This window comes from Salvelinus fontinalis, chromosome 25, assembly GCF_029448725.1.
Source record: "Salvelinus fontinalis isolate EN_2023a chromosome 25, ASM2944872v1, whole genome shotgun sequence".
Lineage (NCBI taxonomy): Eukaryota > Metazoa > Chordata > Actinopteri > Salmoniformes > Salmonidae > Salvelinus > Salvelinus fontinalis.
Genome location: NC_074689.1, coordinates 12357378 through 12378255, shown reverse-complemented (window position 1 = coordinate 12378255; position 20878 = coordinate 12357378). Strand labels below are relative to the sequence as shown.

The window sequence follows — 20878 nt, the reverse complement described above, 5'->3', positions numbered from 1 at the left end:
GGAATCAGTGGCTAACTGCAAGCATTGCAAAGCAATGACTAGCCTGCTATTCAGTGGAGTGGGTGTGTGGTCCAATTTGGGTTTAAGGGTATCTTTTCCAAGCTTAAAGGATAAACATTCAACATTGGCATAATTGTCAATCATAGAAAGCCATTGGTTGATTCTAAACTTGTCATCAGATAACATATAATGCATGAAGAAGTGCAAATAACTTTTACATTGATGTTTTAAAAGTGATCATTGCACTATTGTGTTTCATGTTGATCAATGTAAAACATTGTGAAATTTGTTCTGAAGACATACTGATACAAGTTAGCTTTTAGAATCACATGGCTGATGGCACAGTCAATGACATGGCACCCAACCATTGGTTGATGCATGCAATGTCTGAGCAGGGGAAGAGGACCAAAGTTAACCCGGTACCTCGGTTGAACCGGAACACAGACAAATAAATAATGAACCGGAACAAATTTCATTCAAAATCAAGCGGGAAGCCAAAGACACGTGTAGACAATTCAAACTCTCAAATCCAATGTAGGTTGGCAAGGGTACAATGTAGGTTGGCAAGGGTTATCTTGGTCGTGTTCCTCTGCCCAGACATTGCTGATGCAGGTCAGATCTTACAACGCCTGGATAGGTATTTTACATATCAGCTAACATCATTATGTTATAGCAATGTTGTGCTAGACTGCACAGTCGATGACATGGCTCATTATCTGTTGAAAGATTCTTCAGCGTGTCTCCATCGGCGATCAACCTTTTTGCCTTGACTTGCAGTCAGCAAAAAGAAGGCGTAATAAAATAAATACTTAAACTATGTTTCCAAAACATGAATCACGAATATTTGAGAAGGGTGCAATTGCAGCCTGCATTTCTGGGCGTTCCTGCATCTGCAGGAACCCCTCTTTATACTTCTATTGGTCGAGGACTCGCCTACACAGGTGGGAGGTGGGGGCGCTCCAGTACAGTAGGTGGCGGTAATGCACCTTATCGTTGGATGCAAACTGGCGATAAACCCCACAGAAGAAGAGGCGGAGGTTGACACGGTAGCTAGCTAGCTATGACAATGGTATACAAAGGAATCTCAATTGCATACTATTCGCATCCTCTCTTCTCGCCTCCTCAAAATCCATTGGATGAGAAGGTCAGAGTGGAGGGACCTCTGGCTTTCTCATCCAATGAGCGAGGAGTATGTATTGAGAGTCTCCCAGTGTCCGTCGCCCCCACCTGTCAGGCACTGTTTTCCTGAAGTTCTGTTAACGGTGGCGAGGGCAGGTGTTCGGCAGGCGCAATAGCGAAGGAAGCTGGCCTACAGACAGTGAGTCTCGTGGCCGTATAAAGCAGGCATCGAGGCATTTAGTTACTGTTCGATTGAACGTTAGAATGTGCAAAACGAGTGACCTTAACAACGTTGAGCGTGGTATAATCGTCGGTGCCAGGCACGCCGGATCCAGTATCTCAGAAACGGCCGCCCTCCTGAGCTTTTCACACGTGGCAGTGACTAGGATTTACTGAGAATGGTGCGACAACCAAAAACATCCAGTCAGCAGCAGTCCTGTTGGCGAAAACAGCTTGTTGATGAGAGGTCGCAGGAGAATGGCAAGAATCGTGCAACCTAACAGGCGGGCAACAAACTGCACAGTACAGCAATGTGTAGAACGTCATCTCGGAACTCAGAACTTGTCGATTTTTGTCACATATGGGCTATTGCAGCTACTGTAGCTACAGCTACAGTTACTGTCCATCGCCCCCACCTGTCAGGCACTGTTTTCCTGAAGTTCTGTTAACGGTGGCGAGAGCAGGTGTTCGGCAGGCACAATAGCGAAGGAAGCTGACCAGGACCTGCCAGAGTCGTCAGTCTCGTGGCCGTATAAAGCAGGCATCGAGGCATTTAGTTACTGTTCGTTTGAACGTTAGAATGTGCAAAAGGAGTGACCTACGCGACTTTGAACGTGGTATAATCGTCGGTGCCAGGCACGCCGGATCCAGTATCTCAGAAACGGCCGCCTTCCTGGGCTTTTCACTCATGACAGTGTCTAGTGTTTACTGAAAATGGTGCGACAACCAAAAAACATCCAGGCTGTTCTGGAGGTAAAGAAGGGTCCGATCCTGTTGTCACGCCCTGGCCTTAGTTATCTTTGTTCTCTTTATTATTTTGGTTAGGTCAGGGTGTGACGAGGGTGGTTTGTGTGTTTTTGTCTCGTCTAGGGTGTTTGTACTGTCTAGGGGGGTTTTGTAGAGTTATGGGGTTGTGTTCATTGTAGGTGTTTATGTAAGTCTATGGTTGCCTAGATTGGTTCTCAATTAGAGGCAGGTGTTCATCGTTGTCTCTGATTGGGAACCATATTTAGGCAGCCATGTTCTTTGGGTATTTTGTGGGTGATTGTTTCCTGTGTCAGTGTTTGTGCCACATGGGACTGTTACGGTTTGTTCACGTTTATTGTTTTTGTATTGGTGTTCATTGTTCAGTGTTCTATATTAAAACATGGATACCTACCACGCTGCGTATTGGTCCGATCCTTGTTACAGCCGTGACACCGGTATTATTCTGAACAAAAATATAAGCGCAGCATGCAACAATTTCAAAGATTTTGCTGAGTTATCCCCCCCCTAGAAATCAGTCAATTTAAATGAATAAATTATGCCCTAATCTATGGATTTCCCATGTCTGGGCATGAGCGCAGCCATCGGTGGGCCTAGGAGGGCATAGGCCCACCCACTAGGGAGCCAGACCCAGCCAATCAGAATTCGTTTTTTCCCACAAAAGGGCTTTAATACAGACAGAAATACTCCTCATTACAGACAGAAATACCACCCCCCCGAGAGACACGATAGTCCAGCGTCCCATTGTGACATAGGTACCAGCTCTTAGACCACCATCTTTGGGGGACGCACAGCCCGAACACCCACCTCCCCCCAATTAGCCTACCAACCAACAAATCTACCGGTACACATCTATTCATTTGAATGTGTTGACAGTTGGAGAAATTAAATGAGCTGCACTGACAATTCGAAAAGTATGAACGCCAAGGGTCCAATATTCTAGAAGACTGCTGTGCTTACACACCTTTGTTACTCTGATTAGACCCTTAAGACTGATCCACACTGCCAAAAGCAACACGTACGTCACTGTGGGGGCTTGAGTCTACTGAATGTCTTTCTGTATATGTTTCTCATGGTTTCCATGTGATTGTGACCTGGGTCATTGTCAATTGCCTCTGTAGTAGTTTGGCTTCAAAATCCAGACAAGATGGCAGGTATTAATTTGTGTTTTTACGATACAAAAAGTAGGATTAAAGAATAGACCAACTAAATCAGGACTTTTCAAAAAGCAACAATAACTTGGCATATGTTGCTGTTCACCTGTGCAATGACTGAAAGGGCCACAAGGAGACTCAAGGGAGTAGAAACATGTAAGCTTAGAGGGAAAATGTTAAACAACTATATCATAACATTTTTGCCTTTGACTCATTCACTATTACACAATGCTGAATTGCAGCTCATAATAATCTGTGCATATACTGTAGGTGTGAATTTGCACTGGTGATAAATTAGATATGATAAAATGGATATAGATAAGACTCAAACTAAATTCACAAAAAAAAGAAATGTCCCTTTTTCAGGACCCTGTCTTTAAAAGATAATTTGTAAAAATCCAAATAACTTCACAGATCTTCATTGTAAAGGGTTTAAACACTGTTTCCCATGCTTGTTCAATGAACCATAAACAATTAATGAACATGCACCTGTGGAACGGTCGTTAAGACACTAACAGCTTACAGACAGTAGAAAATTAAGGTCACAGTTATGAAAACAAAGAACACTAAAGAGGCCTTTCTACTGACTCTGAAAAACACCAAAAGAAAGATTCCCAGAGTCCCTGCTCATCTGTGTGAACGTGCCTTAGGCATGCTGCAAGGAGGCATGAGAACTGCAGATGTGGCCAGGGCAATAAATTGCAATGTCCGTACTGTGAGACGCCTAGGACAGCGCTACAGGGAGACAGGACGGACAGCTGATCGTCCTCGCAGTGGCAGACCACGTGTAACAACACCTGCACAGGATCGGTACATCGGAACATCACACCTGCGGGACAGGTACAGTATGGCAACAGCAACTGACCGAGTTACACCACGAACGCACAATCCCTCCATCAGTGCTCAGACTGTCCTCAATAGGCTGAAAGAGGCTGGACTGAGGGCTTGTAGGCCTGTTGAATGGCAGGTCCTCACTAGACATCACCGGCAAAAAGTGCTCTTCACTGACGAGTCGCGGTTTTGTCTCATAAGGGGTGATGGTCGGATTTGTGTTTATCGTCAAAGGAATGAGCATTACAGCGAGGCCTGTACTCTGGGACGGGATCGATTTGGAGGTGGAGGATCCGTCATGGTCTGGGGCAGTGTGTCACAGCATCATCGGACTGAGCTTATTGTCATTGCAGGCAATCTCAACTCTGTGCATTACAAGGAAGACATCCTCCTCCCTCATGTGGTACCCTTCCTGCAGGCTCATCCTGACATGACCAGCATGACAATGCCACCAACCATACTGCTCGTTCTGTGCGTGATTTCCTGCAAGACAGGAATGTCAATGTTCTGCCATGGCTAGCAAAGAGCCCGGATCTTAGTCCCATTGAGCACATCTGGGACCTGTTGGATCAGAGCGTGAGGGCTAGGGCCATTCCCCCCAGAAATGTCGGGGAACTTGCAGGTGCCTTTGTGGAAGAGTGGGGTAGCATCTCACAGCAAGAACTGGCAAATCTGGTGCAGTCCATGAGGAGGAGATGCACTGCAGTACTTAATGCAGCTGGTGGCCACACCAGATACTGACTGTTACTTCCCCCCCCCCCCCCCCCCCCCCCCCTTGTTCAGGGGCACATTATTCCATTTCTATTAGTCTCATGTCTGTGGAACTTGTTCAGTTTATGTCTCAGTTGTTGAATCTTGTTCTAATCATACAAATATTTACACATGTTAAGTTTGCTGAAAATAAACGCAGTTGACAGTGAGAGGATGTTTCTTTTTTTGTTGAGTTCATAAGAAGGAAATGAGAGCCAGAATCTTCATGTCTGCATATCATATAGCTTCAGGCATAGATTGTTTCCCAGCTCAATCCTTGGCCTGCGAACTTGGCCACAGGTACTAAACACCTGGCAGTTCTTATGGGTGTGCTTGCTTGGCTTTAGCTGATAACAGATACTGCCTGGGGTTCATTTTCTATCTATTTATCCTGTATTTTGTTTGGAAGAAAGTTCCACAAGGCCTACTGTTTAGATATATAAATACAATCAAGACCCAATAATGTTCTTGATGGAAGAAAATCTGATGACCAACACTTGATTACAAAACATACACGATAATATCCATCCCCTTGTAGTTGAATAAGGTTTTATAAAGAGTTGTATAAATGATTCTCTAATGTGACTAAAATTCTGTACAGTACAACATTTCCACAGTTGTGAATTATTATCATAGTTATTCAAGAGCCAGGAAGGATAAGGTCAACATCTGGAATTGGGAGTGGACAATATGTACTGTAGAGTAGTTGCATGATTGGGCCAGGGGAATACAATATGCCAGTGATTAAGGAACTGTAATGACCCTGATGAGAGTGCTGAATGAAAATAAAGAAGAAGAACAACATTCCTCTGGAAATAGATCCCAGGGATTAACCACTATGGGATCAGTCTAAAACGTTGCACCTACACTGCTTCCATCTAGTTGCCAAAATCTCAATTGCGCCTGGGCTGGAATAATACATTATGGCATTTCTCTTGCATTTCAAAGGTACAAAAAAAAAAATAAAAAAAAAAAAGTGTTTTTGCAACAGGCAGTTAGATTAGGGTATGTCATTTTCGGTGAACATTGAAAAAAAGGGTCCGATCCTTAAGAGGTTTTAAACAGGAAAAGTCAAGCTACCAGGACTGATGTTTTGGTTGTTTGCAGGGGCGTACTTAGTGATTTGGAGGCTCCAGTCAGAGGCCAGTCTGACGCCCACCCCACCCCTCCCATTGGTACTCATACAATATATGGGTTCCCAAACAATATATGGGTTTTATAGCGAACACAACCAGTCATGATGTTTTCAGCTGACTGTCAAACAAATCCCTTCAAAAAGTAGGTTACCTTTGCACGTTCATCCAAATAATTCCAGCATCCCAACAGTGCACTGTGCACCCGTCAACTTTCCTTCAATTCACAAGTGGCTGAAACTGTCTTACTGGAGAAAGCATCCGAGCGAGCGAAACAGCGTCTTTCTGCCTTACTAGGACTATATGTAACCCATGTATATTTACATTTTAGTCATTTAATAGATGCTCTTATCCAGACAGTTAGTGATATGCCATACTCTTTTTGGCCAGACAGCATCCAATACATGGGTGACACATACATGTCTCTTACCTTAACGACGATTGCAGTATTATCAGCAGCAAGTGTCTTTTTACCAGAGAAATGCGTATCGCATCCTCTTAGAGGCTAAGGGCCCGAGGCTGGGTTTCTACTAAGCTAACATATGGAATTGTTTTAAGATGGTCATTTGAAAAATCATTTAGCTATTTGATTTTGAACTCCTGTAGGTATATAAATAAATATATATATATAAAAAACTATTTGATAAAACATTGATTTTGGCCTTACTGATATTAGCCCATAGAAATGCATTGAATAACAGATTAATACATGGAAAAACAGAAATTTGTCTGAAATGAAATCAAAAGGAACCATGTTTTGAAGTTTCTGTCTTATATCTGAGAGATATAAGAAAAATCTGGGAAATAAAATAAAAAATTCTGTGGAATTACCTGCATACCTTTTACGTGGGAATGGCCTGTACCGGATACCTTCAGACTAGAGGTAACCCGGTATATGTACACACAGTACAAATATACACACAGTACAAATCTTTTTAAAAGTGACCAAGATTGAGCAATAAAGTCAGGGACTTATTTCTATTGTGGTCCCTCAAACAGAGAACACCATCGTGTTCATGAGAGTTTCACCTTTCCATAGAGTAGAGAAGACCAATTTTCGGGAATGTCACCCTGTCTGACAAGCCGGTTGTCACTAGTTACCACAGCCCCAAAATATATTGACTTTGGCCATATTGTAAAAATGTTTTCTCAAGCAGAGAATATATACATATACTGTATATATTTTTTTTCCCAGCTCAGGAGGCTCCTTGATGATGTGAGGCCTGAGGGAGGCACATTTGCCTAATGGTAAATCCGCCCGTGGTTGTTTGACTGGAAAGTTTACCAATGTCTTCCATCCTGAAGAATAAATATTTTGTTAATAAAGAAAAATGTATTAAATACAAGAAATATAGTTGAATACAAAATAACTTTCTTGCTTGCATTTTATTTTGGTCAAATCCAACCAAAACACATTTGGTAAGGGAGCAAGGTGACCAGTCAAAGTAATTTTTTCTAACATAAACAAATGAAAGTGGTGATTGAACAGTGAAAAGAGGCTGGACTGGGTTCAAACCCAAAACCATGCAGAACAGCAGTAAAATTACAGGTAGCCTATTAAGTTGTTGTGTGAGAGTGAGTAGTCCAAATATAAGAAAGAATGAATCGCCCTTTGATTCTTTATGCAATGAGGTTTTCTGTAAAGCACAAACAGTGTCTTTGTGTCCCATTCAGACCTGTGCAGCTTCAATGGAGCCTGTGTGGGTACACCCTAACCAGACTCTAACATCCACATGGAAACTGTCGTCAACCCCTCAGTCAGTCCACTCGCAATATGTATTATAGTCGTACTAGATGTCAGCAATTCTCCCAAGAACCTCTTGCAAAGTCATTTTAAAAAGCATACAATGTCCATTAAAAAGAGGGTAACCAATAAGGGATATAGACTGAACATGACCCTAAAAGGAAACACATCACAAACCCATCCATACATGACAAATGTATCTGATAAGAAGAGGCTATTCCAGTGTTAGCTTTGGTAGAATGTTCATTATTCTCGTACATGTCATAATGTTCACTGTAATATCATATGGGCGTATCGTAAACTCATGACGTCATATGGAATTTCCTGTGGGGGCGGAGCTTATCTTCAGCGGAGAGTACTGCGGACTAATTTTGAAAATAAAATAAATTCACGCGGCCAGGCGAATATGCTAAATATATATATATATATTATATTATATATATATATATATTACATACGCCAACACTTTTTTATAACTAAATAGTAAACTTTACATTTTTCCCTTTCTCTATGAAGTAACTGAATAAGGAGTGACCCGCGGGGGAGTGATTTGACCGTGACTTTTCGCGGAGGAGAAAGCTGTTACCAACAAAGCAATTGCTGCTGTGTCTACGGTGTTTAGCGGATCACAACGGGGATTTTTAAGAGCATACATTTACGTATGTTGCCTCGGAAATAAGTCACGCCGATAAGGTACATTTTTATATTTTGATAATTGTATGAATCCTGTTTTTCATCCGTTCTTGATTACTCTCCAATAAGTCTATGAATTTTCCACATGATTGAAGGACTTTTATGATGGATATTTTAAGGACAGTTCGACATTTACTGGGGGGGGGTGGTGGTGTCAAAAAAAAACACCCCTGTCAAGAGGTCTTCATGGATCCACCTGTACCCGGATACCCGGGACATGAGCGGGTCCGGGTCCAGAATTAGAAATATTGTCACAGGTCTGGATCGGATCTGATATGATTGTCATGGGTCTTGGGTATATATCATTTTAACTGACTTGTCCGAAAGGACCCATACACATTGGAACTTGACTGCCGCAGTAGAGAGGGAGTAGTGATCGATGGCTCTTTTTGAAAGTATCTTTTTGGTGAACGTCTTCACCGCATTTCCTTTGGCTCCCAAATTTGCTACTACTGCTTTTTAGGCTCAAAAGTTTTTTGCATACTCCTACTACTGCTTTTTAGGCTCAAAAGTTTTTTCTGCAGATAAATTACAAAATAATTTCCTAAAGAGGGTGAATCCTCACTGCAGAAACAATACACAGCGGGGAGAGCTTGTCAATCTGGACCACAGTGATATTTACAGTGCGTAAAAGTAATTTGCATGCCATCTAATCATTTGGCCAGGTAAAAATGTACATTGGAGATTTACATTTTATTCATGGTTCTATGTAGATTTTTAAGAATTTTGAACAAAGAGCTGTTTGGGATCCAAATGAACCAGGTCTTCTACGCGAACAAAGCCAAGTGTTTTTCGGATCACCTAAAAGACTCAGAAGGCCCATTGCTAAGAGAGAGAGAGAGAGAAATTGTATCATTTATGCTACTGCTCTTGCTTTTCAGGAAAGTGGCGCATGTACAGTCGAAGTCGGAAGTTTACATACACCTTAGCTAAATACATTTACACTCAGTTTTTCATAATTCCTGACATTTAATCTGAGTAAAAATTCCCTGTTTTAGGTCAGTTAGGATCACCACTTTATTTTAAGAATGTGAAATGTCAGAATAATAGTAGAGAGAATTATTTATTTCAGCTTTTATTTCTTTCATCACATTCCCAGTGGGTCAGAAGTTTACATACACTCAATTAATATTTGGTACCATTGCCTTTAAATTGTTTAAGTTGTGTTAAAGATTTCGGCTAGCCTTCCACAAGCCTCCCACAATAAGTTGGGTGAATTTTGGCCCATGCCTCCTGACAGAGCTGGTGTAACTGAGTCATGTTTGTAGGCTTCCTTGCTTGCACAAGCTTTTCCATTTTGGCCCATAAATTCTCTATAAGATTGAGGTTAGGGCTTTGTGATGGCCACTCCAATACCTTAACTTTGTTGTCCTTAAGCGATTTTGCCACAACTTTGGAAGTATGCTTGGGGTCATTGTCCATTTGGAAGACTAATTTGCAACCAAGCTTTAACTTCCTGATTGATGTCTTGATGTTGCTTCAATATATCCACATCATTTTCCTCCTCATGATGCCATCTAGTTTGTGAAGTGCACCAGTCCTTCCTGCAGCACAGCACCCCCACAACATGTTGCTACCACCCCCGTGCTTCACGGTTGGGATGGTGTTCTTCCGCTTGCAAGCCTCCCCTTTTTTCCTCCAAACATAACGATGGTCATTATGGCCAAACAGTTCTATTTTTGTTTCATCAGACCAGAGGACATTTCTCCAAAAAGTACAATCTTTGTCCCCATGTGCAGTTGCAAACCATAGTCTGGCTTTTTTATGGCAGTTTTGGAGCAGTGGCTTTTTACTTGTTGAGTGGCCTTTCAGGTTATGTCAATATAGGACTCGTTTTACTGTGGATATAGATACTTCTGTACCTGTTTCCTCCAGCATCTTCACAAGGTCCTTTACTGTTGTTCTGGGATTGATTTGCACTTTTCGCACCAAAGTACGCTCATCTCTAGGAGACAGAACGCGTCTCCTTCCTGAGTGGTATGACGGCTGCGTGGGTCCCATGGTGCTTATACTTGCGTACTATTGTTTGTACAGATGAACGTGGTACCTTCAGGCGTTTGGAAATTGCTCCCAAGGATGAACCAGACTTGTGGAGGTCTACAATCTCTTTTCTTTTTTTCTGAAGTCTTGGCCGATTTCTTTTGATTTTCCCATGATGTCAAGCAAAGAGGCACTGAGTTTGAAGGTAGGTATTGAAATACATCCACAAGTACACCTCCAATTGACTCAAATGATGTCAATTAGCCTATCAGAAGCTTCTAAAGCCATGACATAGTTTTCTGGAATTTTTCAAGCTTTTTAAAGGCACAGTCAATTTGTGTATGTAAACTTCTGACCCACTGGAATTGTGATACAGTGAAATAATCTGTCTGTAAACAATTGTTGGAAAAATGACTTGTGTCATGCACAAAGTAGATGTTCTAACCGACTTGCCAAAACTATAGTTTGTTAACAAGAAATTTGTGGAGTGGTTCAAAAACAAGTTTTAATGACTCCAACCTAAGTGTATGTAAACTTCCGACTTCAACTGTAGCTTGTTGTTGGCCAATCATAAGTCATCAAAGTGGAAGTAGGCTACAGCCGTGTGTGGCAAAAGATAGGAGGTATCTAATCAATGGAAGATGAAATTAAAATGATTGAATTAAAAGTTAAAGGAGGAGGATAGGTTACAACGAACAAGAGCGAACAGGTAGGCTTCTACTTAATATTCTGAATGGAGTTGTTGTTTGTAAATGTGTAGCACGAGAAAGCACATGAGGCCTCAATTAGCCTAGGTAGCTTAACTGGCTCCTCTCAGTTTGATGCAGTCAAGACAGGTACTACGTAATCATATTGGATGATAATAACGTAACTGTCACGAATCCCGCCGAGGATGGTGCCTCTTCCTGTTCGGGCGGCGCTCGGCGGTCGTCGTCACCGGCCTACTAGCTGCCATCGATTCTTTTCTTTTTGTTTCTGTTAGTTTGGGCTGATTGGGTGCACCTGTTTTGAGTTTAGTTTGGTGGGTAGGCTATTTAAGGGCAGGTAGCCCGCTGGCTTTTGTGCGGGCTTGTTTATCTGTTATTTGGTGTTGGATTGTGATGTGGATTTTATTATTTTCTCGGGACAGTTTAGTCCGGTGTTTTTTAGACTCGTCTTTTTCATGCGCCCGTGTGTTTCGGGCAGGATCGTTGGAAAATAAATCCACTTTCTTGAAACCCTGCTCTCTGCTCTTGACTCCTCCACCCAGTACTCCTAGCAGCTCTGACACTAACTATGGCAGCTATTATTCTACTATAGTGCGAGTCGGCTTGGTTGTTTGCTGTCTCTCCCTCCCTTCTCCATGTCACTTACTCACAGTAGTAGCTGAAAACACAATATTTTTGGTTATGGGAAATATATATTTCACAGCGGTTTAGATGGTACAATGATTCTCTACACCAGTGGTTCCCAAACTTTTTATAGTCCCATACCCCTTCAAACATTCAACCTCCAGCTGCGTACCCCCTCCAGCACCAGGGTCAGCGTACTCTCAAATGTTGTTTTTTTGCCATCATTGTAAGCCTGCCACACACAAACACTATACAATACATTTATTAAACATAAGAATGAGTGTGAGTTTTTGTCACAACCCGGCTCGTGGAAAGTGACAAAGAGCTCTTATAGGACCAGGGCACAAATAATAATATAATAATCAATAATTTTGCTCTTTATTTAATCATCTTACATATAAAACCTTATTTGTTCTTCGAAAATTGTGAATAACTCACCACAGGTTAATGAGAAGGGTGTGTTTGAAAGGATGCACATAACTCTGCAATGTTGGGTTGTATTGGCGAGTCTCAGTCATAAATAATTTTCCACACACAGTCTGTACCTGTATTTAGTTTTCATGCTAGCGAGGGCCGAGAATCCTCTCTCACATAGGTAAGTGGTTGCAAAGGGCATCAGTGTCTTAACAGCACAATTTGCCAAGGCATGATACTCTGAGCGCAGCCCAATCCAGAAATCTGGCAGTGGCTTCTGATTAAATTCTATTTTCTCAGAACCGCTTGTTGCATCTTCGATGAGGCTCTCATGTTCAGATATCAGTAAGTGGACTGGAGGCAGGGCATGAAAGGCATAACGAATCCAGTTGTTTGTGTCATCCGTTTTAGGAAAGTACCTGTGTAATTGCTTCGCTATATCACATTTGACATTGTCCGTAAGCTTGAGTTCATTTGCACACAAAAAATCAAACCCGTGTGTTGTCCTTGTTAATGCAGACATAGAAGAGCTCCAACTTCTTAATCATAGCCTCAATTTTGTCCCGCACATTAAATATAGTTGCAGAGCGTCCCTGTAATCCTAGATTCAGATTCAGGCGAGAAAAAACATCACCCAGATAGGCCAGTCGTGTGAGAAACTCGTCATCATGCAAGCGGTCAGACAAGTGAAAAACTTTAAGCTCGTCTCTCAATTTAAAAAACGTGTCAATACTTTGCCCCTTGATAACCAGCGCATTTCTGTATGTTGTAAAAGCGTTACATGGTCGCTGCCCATATCATTGCATAGTGCAGAAAATACACAAGAGTTCAGGGGCCTTGCTTTAACAAAGTTAACCATTTTCACTGTAGTGTCCAAAACGTCTTTCAAGCTGTTGGCAGCAAGAGCCTCTCGTGGATGCTGCAGTGTACCCAAGTGGCGTCGGGAGCAACTGCTTGCATGCGCATTACCACTCCACTATGTCTTCCTTCATGGCTTTTGCGCCATCAGTACAGATACCAACACATCTTGACCACCAAAGTCCATTTGATGTCACAAAGCTGACCAGTACTTTAAAAATATCCTCTCCTGTTGTCCTTGTTTCCAGTGGTTTGCACAAGAGAATGTCTTCCTTAATTGACCCCCCCATAAACGTAACAGACATGTACTAGGAGCTGTGCCAGGGGTGCCACATCTGTTGACTCATCCAGCTGTAATGCATAGAATTCACTGGCTTATATGCAAAGCAGTAATTGTTTCAAAACATCTCCTGCCATGTCACTGATGCGTCGTGAAACAGTGTTGTTTGATGAAGGCATTGTCTGTATAGTTTTTTTCAGTCAGTAAAAACAAATACATATTCACACAGCACAAAGATTTTTTAAAGTGACCGGGATTGCACTATAAAGCCGGGGACTTATTTCCATTGTGGTCCCTATTTTTCTTTTTTTTCTTTACATAAATACACAAAACAATAATACAGATACAGACACATTATGGAGATACAGACAAAAAAAGGTTATTCTGTTCACACATTAGCCAGCTTTTGAGATTCTTTTTAAAAGTGGTTATGTTTGGCTTTGAGTTGATGTGGTAGTTTGTTCCACTCAACAGCGCCGGGATATAAAAATGTGTTCTTACCAGATAGATTCTTATATTTAAAACAGAGAATATTAGAGGCTCTGGCTCTGGTGTTATGCTGGTGGACATCTTTAACAAATTAAAAATAGTTGGATATGTACCTAGGGGCTGAGTCCATGATAATTCTGTGGACCAAACCAAGTTGAATTAATGCTATCCTTTTTTTCCCACAGATAGCCAGCCTAGCTGCTTAAAACGCTCAATCTCCAGATTAGTATGAGGGGAAAGTTTACGTACAATTCTTACAAGCTTGTTTTGGCTGGTCTGTAGCTTATTCTTTAGACGTTTGGGTCTGCTGGTGAACCATGAAGTGCAGGCATAATCAAAGTGACACTGGACTAGCACACTTGCCAGAGTCTTTAGGGTGTCTATAACTATTGGCGACAGATTTTCATGCGAATATTCCAAAAATATGCAAAAATATATATAAAAAAACAATATGCACATTTTCCCATCGGAGTTGTTTTTCCATCTTAAGTCTGTGCATAAATACATAGTACACATATATGTTTTAAGTAAGTTCAATGGGTTTCCATCGCATTTTCAAGTCTAGGGCTACTAATTGTTTTGTCATTAAAAATGTTGCGTCGGTATAGCGAATGTGCCCGCTCTGGTATTGGCACGTGCCCTCTAGCCAACAGCTCACAGATACAGTAAGGGTAAATGCCTACATGAGATTATTATGGACAAAAGTGCGAGATTATTTTTACTTGTCAAATGGCAGCCAAGCATCGATCATCATGTCACCAAAATAAGACCCTCGATATTTATTGAAAGGAACGTCATCACCATGCACTTTCACCACCCTGGGAAGTTCATCATAACACAACATATCATCGTGTGACTCCATGTTTACTTCGATATGGTGGTTATTATATCAATATTTGCGCATAAAAGCGCTTCCACCACTATTTCTCGCATAAATAATTTTACAGACTCAAAAAGACCCCACCTTGTTCAGCGTATTTAGTTTTGTCTACATTTTGGTCGGGGGGGGGGGGGGGGGGGGGGGGATTTGTCAGATTTGTACTTTACTCTCATAAAAAGGTTGGATGAAAACCTGGTTAATGTCAAGCCATTTTGAGGATGCTGGAATGATATTTTGGACAAATGTGCGCATGCCTACAGGAGATTTCTGAAGTACCTTAATCTGATTAAAACATTGACTGGTTGTGATTATACACATATAGAAGGTACTACATTTTAAAAGTTAAATGACAAATATTTAGGCGATATTAAAGGTGCGCAAGCCTCTCGGATTGGAGAGGACTCAGAGCGCGTGTTAAGTTTTCCTCAATAACCGGGCCTGCTGGGAGCATATATGGCCACATTATTACAGGATGACTTGGGAGAATGATGATCCACAACAGACAGCGCATCTCAGTATCTGAAGTAAAAATACAGCCAGACAGGCCTGCTACTCTGCCTTTCTAGAATCAACTGTCGAGAGTAGACACACTACTGATCCAACTGGAATGATACTCACTTGAAAACAATAATGCAATTATGCCTTGCATTGTGGTGTTGTAGGCTAGTCTAGGTAGGATTATTCTATTGTCCCTAAACGAGAGCAATAGTGGGGGCTTTTTGAGCCGCTTGTCTCATATCTTCACTGTTCTTTCATGCACAATGATGCACCTGGCCTCTCTGCGGCCTATCAGCTATTTCTATTTGTTATTGTGGATTCATATAGAAAATGTATGCAGCTTTGAATGCTTTTATATGTGGTATCATTGTTAGTTAGCCTATTGCGGATCTGGACAAATGATCCACTGTTAAAATATTTTATCAAGGTTTAAGATAAATGATTAAATAATTATACCCGGAAACTTAACCATTAGGATTAGAGGTTATGTAGCATGGACCAGGAGTAATTAAAAATGATAACCATTGGTGAAGAAAGGAGTGTATGTGTGTGCCGAAAGAAAGCAAAGAGACTCGTTAACCGATGTTTGAACCGACCCAGCTATAACTCTGGGGAGATAAGATAGGACAGGGAGGTTTCCGTATCTGGGGGGGACTGGAACTGTCAGCTGAGTGGTAATAAACTGTGGTGAGACTTCAGGGGGAAATCCCATATATTAGTGTGTATGTATGTATGTGTGTAGGTTAAGAGAAAAGTATAAAAGGAACGTTTTTGTATATGCACGGGAGAGCTCTCGCAAATACATTTGTATCTGACTAATTGTGAGATGGGAATTCAGTCTGTTTCATTTAAACCAGAACTTTACAACCTCTGGGTTTCAGACCTAAAAAGATCATTGCAATTTATGAACATTAATTACTAAATTAGATAACATCCACCCACCACTATTGTGGTAGGATGGCAGGTAGCCTAGTGGTTAGAGTGTTGTGCCAGTAGCCAACAAGGTGAACAAATCTGTCTGTGGCCTTGAGCAAGGCACCTAACCCTAATTGCTCGCCTACGTCGCTCTGAGTAAGAGTGTCTGCTAAATGACAATACATATAAATGTAAATATAAATGTATTGTCACTATGACTGGTGGATAGAGGGCAGGATAGAGAGTTAGATTGGTAGATTGTGGTATAGTAAAAGTTAGCATGCGTAAAAGCGTAGTGCATAAGGGACCTTGATATAGTGGGAGACACATTCAAGCAGATGAGGAAATTTGGTTAGGATGGAAGAAATTATGCAAAACCTGCAAAAGAGCAAATGTAAACCAGGGAAAAAACACACTGTGCCCAATAAAATAAAAAAACACACAACCCTCCTCAAATTTAAAAAAGAGTTTGACAAATTAAATGTATTTGTAAAGCCCTTTTTACATCAGCCGATGTCACAAAGTGCTATACAGAAACCCAGCCTAAAACCCCAAACAGCAAGCAATGCAGGTGTAGAAGACAACCCTCCAGTATTTTGGACAACCCCACCCCAGTAAATGTCAAACCGTCCCTTATCCAGATTTCTAGACTTTCACAGACAGAGACAGTAGGATCTTGGCAGTCTTCGAACTTGGACCAGAATAAATATTTTGAGCGGAAAGGAGAGGGAATATTTGTTCCAGATGGATCTCAATCTATCTTCTTTTTGAGCATTGATGGAAAGGTTGAATGTTCATAATCGCTAGTACAGATAAATATTGTTTGGGACAAGATATTGTTTTTAAATAGTGTTCCGAACTTCATTTTATTTGACGATTTTGCGTTATTTTTCCTATTCAACAACAAACATGTAATTGTCATGTTTCCTGTAATGTTGATGTTGGATGTTTTTGTAGATGTGTTGCCTAGGTTACCTTGCTTGAGACCCTACAGTGGGCTCAACTCTAGGGCCACAGGTCTATAATAGATTATAAACACTATAATTGATCACGGTTGAGGGATGAAGAAATCAGCTCCTTGGAATCTTATACAAGTATGTCTGTGTCAAATTGACAATAAGGATGCTATGGACTAAAGACATGCAGCTACACCTCTCTGATTCAGAGTGGTTGGGTTAAATGCTGAAGACACATTTCAGTTTAAGTCATTCAGTTATACAACTGACTAGGTATCCCCCCTTTCCCTTTCTGTTTATGGTCATCATCACTTTAATGTTTGGTGGTGTTGATCCTTGAAAGAGAGGTTTGTGTGTACTGAATAGATGTGTGGTTTGTGTGTGTGTGGGTGGGTGGGGGGAGTAATCGTGTTGATGAGGTGTGTTGGGGTCATGACCTAAAGATAACATCAGGGCTAGGTCCCAAAGAACAATACAGTCTCTCTCTCTCTCTCTCTCTCTCTCTCTCTCGCTCTCTCGCTCTCTCGCTCTCTCGCTCTCTCGCTCTCTCGCTCTCTCGCTCTCTCGCTCTCTCGCTCTCTCGCTCTCTCGCTCTCTCGCTCTCTCGCTCTCTCTCTCGCTCTTCCACCTGATAAAGTCAATGTCACTTTATTTGATCGCTCACCAATCCCGTCTGCTCACAAACACTGTAGCGTCTGGCTTGCAGACATCAATAGCCCTTTATAATGTCAATATCCAGGGAGAATAGAGATGTACACAGCAGAAGTCGTCCCCCAGAAGAAGTCATCCATTTATTCTCAGGGAAGATATAATGTGTGTCCGTTTTCAATAACCTTGTAAATACGGGCGCCCGAGTCGAGCTGACTTCTCAGTGTTGCTAGAGTTTAATTAAGGGGATAGAGCTGTGGGAGGGATGGAGGGAGAGTGGAAGGAGCGATGAGGAGAAGGGGGGGTAGGGCTAATTGAGGGAGAAGAGGAGAGTGTGTGTTAGGAGGTAGGAGACGGTAGGTCGGATACGCTATGTTGGGGAGTTACCAGCTGAATGGATGTGACCTCCAACCCCAGATAACAGCTGTTGAAGAGCTGGCTTCTCATCTGATTGACTGGAGACCCCACCCTGCCGTTCTGGGGGATGTGTGTCTGTCTGTCTGACACAGACCATATGTGTTCTCCTGTCCCTCTGTGGCGGAAGTGATGAATCGGCTGTTACTCAAACACATTGTTTGTACTGAACGAGGCGATTTGTGTAGAAAACAAGTAGTACAATGACTGCATGTTACAACCATTATGTTACCTTGACACACAACAAGGAGTAGTATGAGCCCGTAACAAAGAGAGGCCACAGATGATCACAGTGTGGTTATCACGTTTTGTTTGTCTGTAAATCCCTGTCTGCTCTAACTAGCACATCATGGAATTCCCTCAGGACTTTCCTCAACCGTGTGAGAGTGGAAAAATAAGAGCTCATAATTAGACCTCATCCTGATTATCACAAGATTATTCCAGTCTAATTATGAAATCATCTTGTGCTGATGTTAGGAATAAAATGTGCTCTATTTCAATGTACAGTGCCAGTCAAAAGTTTGGACACACCTACTCATTCCAGGTTTTTCTTTCATTTTTACTATTTTCTACATTGTAGAATAGTAGTGAAGACATCAAAACCTGTGGCGGTCCTCATGAGAGCCAGTTTCACTCTTTCATAGTGTTGATATCTTCACTATTATTCTACAGTGAGTGGGTCTTTCCAAACGTTTGACTGGTGCTGTATATGAATGAGATAAAGCAATGTAAACATTATAGTCATTGATTACTGTGTTGAGCACATAGGATTACATATAGAATTATAGGATCTCTATGGTCAAGCCTATATCAGATTTAGTTTCAGTCTTTCAGAAGTCTCTGTTGTCGGGGATGGAGTTGTCATTCTTTAAGTTGAAATTGCTTTGGGTTTTGGTTAGACCTGCTCAGTAGTTTATATAGAGGTTTGCCCTCCCACTCCCCTCTCCCCTCAGACTCAGAGGCACTTTGTGATTTCATGGCAACTCCAAGTCCAGGTCTAAAAACAGCATCAAAACCACACACAGGAATGTGCTTTTGACCGGAGCCGATAGGAGTGCCATTTGTTTAGTTAAGGTGACCTCTGCAATGCTACAAGAGGTTGGTGTTGAAAACGGGACAAACTTGGTAAATAGTAGATTGGGATGATCTGAGGAGGCTGACAATGAAGATCATTTTTTGGGCCCCGAGTGAGGCTTTTATTAGCAACTGTGAAGACAGCCAGCAAACTGTGTTTACAAAAGAAAGTAACAAATTGGTCATTGCAACAAAGGGACATACACTACCGGTCAAAAGTTTGGACACACCTACTCATTCAAGGGTTTTTCTTTATTTTTACTATGTTCTACATTGTAGAATAATAGTGAAGACATCAAAACTATGAAATTACACATATGGAATCATGGAGTAACCCAAAAAGTGTTAAACAAATTCAAATATACTTTATATTTGAGATTCTTCAAAGTAGCCACCCTTCGCCTTGGTGACAACTTTGCACACTCTTGGCATTTTCTCAACCAGCTTCATAAGCTAATCACCTGGAATGCATTTCAATTAACATGTGTACCTTGTTAAAAATTATTGTGAACCCAATTGTGGTTTGTTACTACTATGATGTCCTATTGTAGCCTATTCAATTGCAGACACTTTACCACATTTCGAGTTTGAATCACTTAACAATTCATAAAGAAAATTGATATCAGTAAAAACACCATAACTATTTGATAGGTTACTTATGTGAACTTTCATTATCCTCCCTCATGAAAATATCTAAAAGATACTTTGTTGGTTTTTGGTAATGGAATTTCAAGGCACAAGGCAATGTTTGTTAAAGTTACAGAATGCAGATACAATGATCCAAAACTAAATATAAGTGTTGATGTTTCTGGTAGATGTTTTCTAAGACCCCTTTTCCATCTGTTTAACCAGGAATCAAAGTCTTTGCTTATTCCACATTTTTGCCATGGAAAATGGTTGAACAATTTATATATGCCTTAATTTCTCAAAAAAATATAGACTCTTAGCTTCATTTGACACCCAATTTGACATGCTCCTATAAACTTCCCCTTGGTGCTCATGGGTCCCTTTACATGGAAATGAACTTATTTCCACCACGATCCCTGGAGAAAGTAGTCTAGTAATGACTGCTTACTGTTTTCTGCCTGTAGAGATTTCACCATGCTGTTGGAGGCAGAAATGGAGGCCCTCTTGTTCAAGTGTTGAGCCTGCAACCTAAAACCAAATTTACAGTGTTAACCGGCCTAAAGGTGTCCACAGCTGACCCTAACAAGCTGATGACTGTAGTATTACAAGTCTGATTAGAACACTACTTTGACTTGGCTGTCAGGAGAAAGCCAAGCAGTAAGTTCTCAACTTAGACCTAATAGAGTGAGTTGAGTTTTCACATGGGCTGCGTTCTATAGGCCTAACACTTGTGGCATGTTCGCTTCTGTTGAACAGCTTGACTGTTTTGTACTCTGTTCATTTGTTTGCACTCAATGTAGACGTCACAATGCCCTTAGTGAAAGTATCTTTGCCCTCAAAGGCTCACGTAACACAAAACTTCTGTTATTACTGGTAATAGACAGCTTTAGTAAATTAGTCCGTAGCTCAACTGGGAGCACGGTAGTGGGCAGTTAGCAGACTTTCCTACAGCAGGCTGAGGGACCTCATTAAAGCCCTGAGCGTCTGTGTTGATCCTACTCCAACACCAAGGCTCTGGGAGCCTGATCAATCACTTCTCACTGTAAATATTGACTTGTTTTAATGGTCGTCTTTTTCGCTGTGATGTTTCTACTAGCTCTCCAAGT

General features: G+C 41.4%; 1 protein-coding gene across 1 annotated transcript in view; it reads left to right on the top strand.

Annotated features, from left to right (window-relative positions):
* The first annotated feature begins 8181 nt into the window (after nucleotides 1–8181).
* Nucleotides 8182–20878, top strand: part of LOC129822848 (integrin beta-1-like) — a 45776-nt gene continuing 33079 nt past the window's right edge. Inside the window, exon 1 of the mRNA XM_055881302.1 lies at nucleotides 8182–8408. The gene's annotated coding sequence lies outside the window, so the exon portion shown is untranslated. The remainder of the gene's footprint in view (nucleotides 8409–20878) is intronic.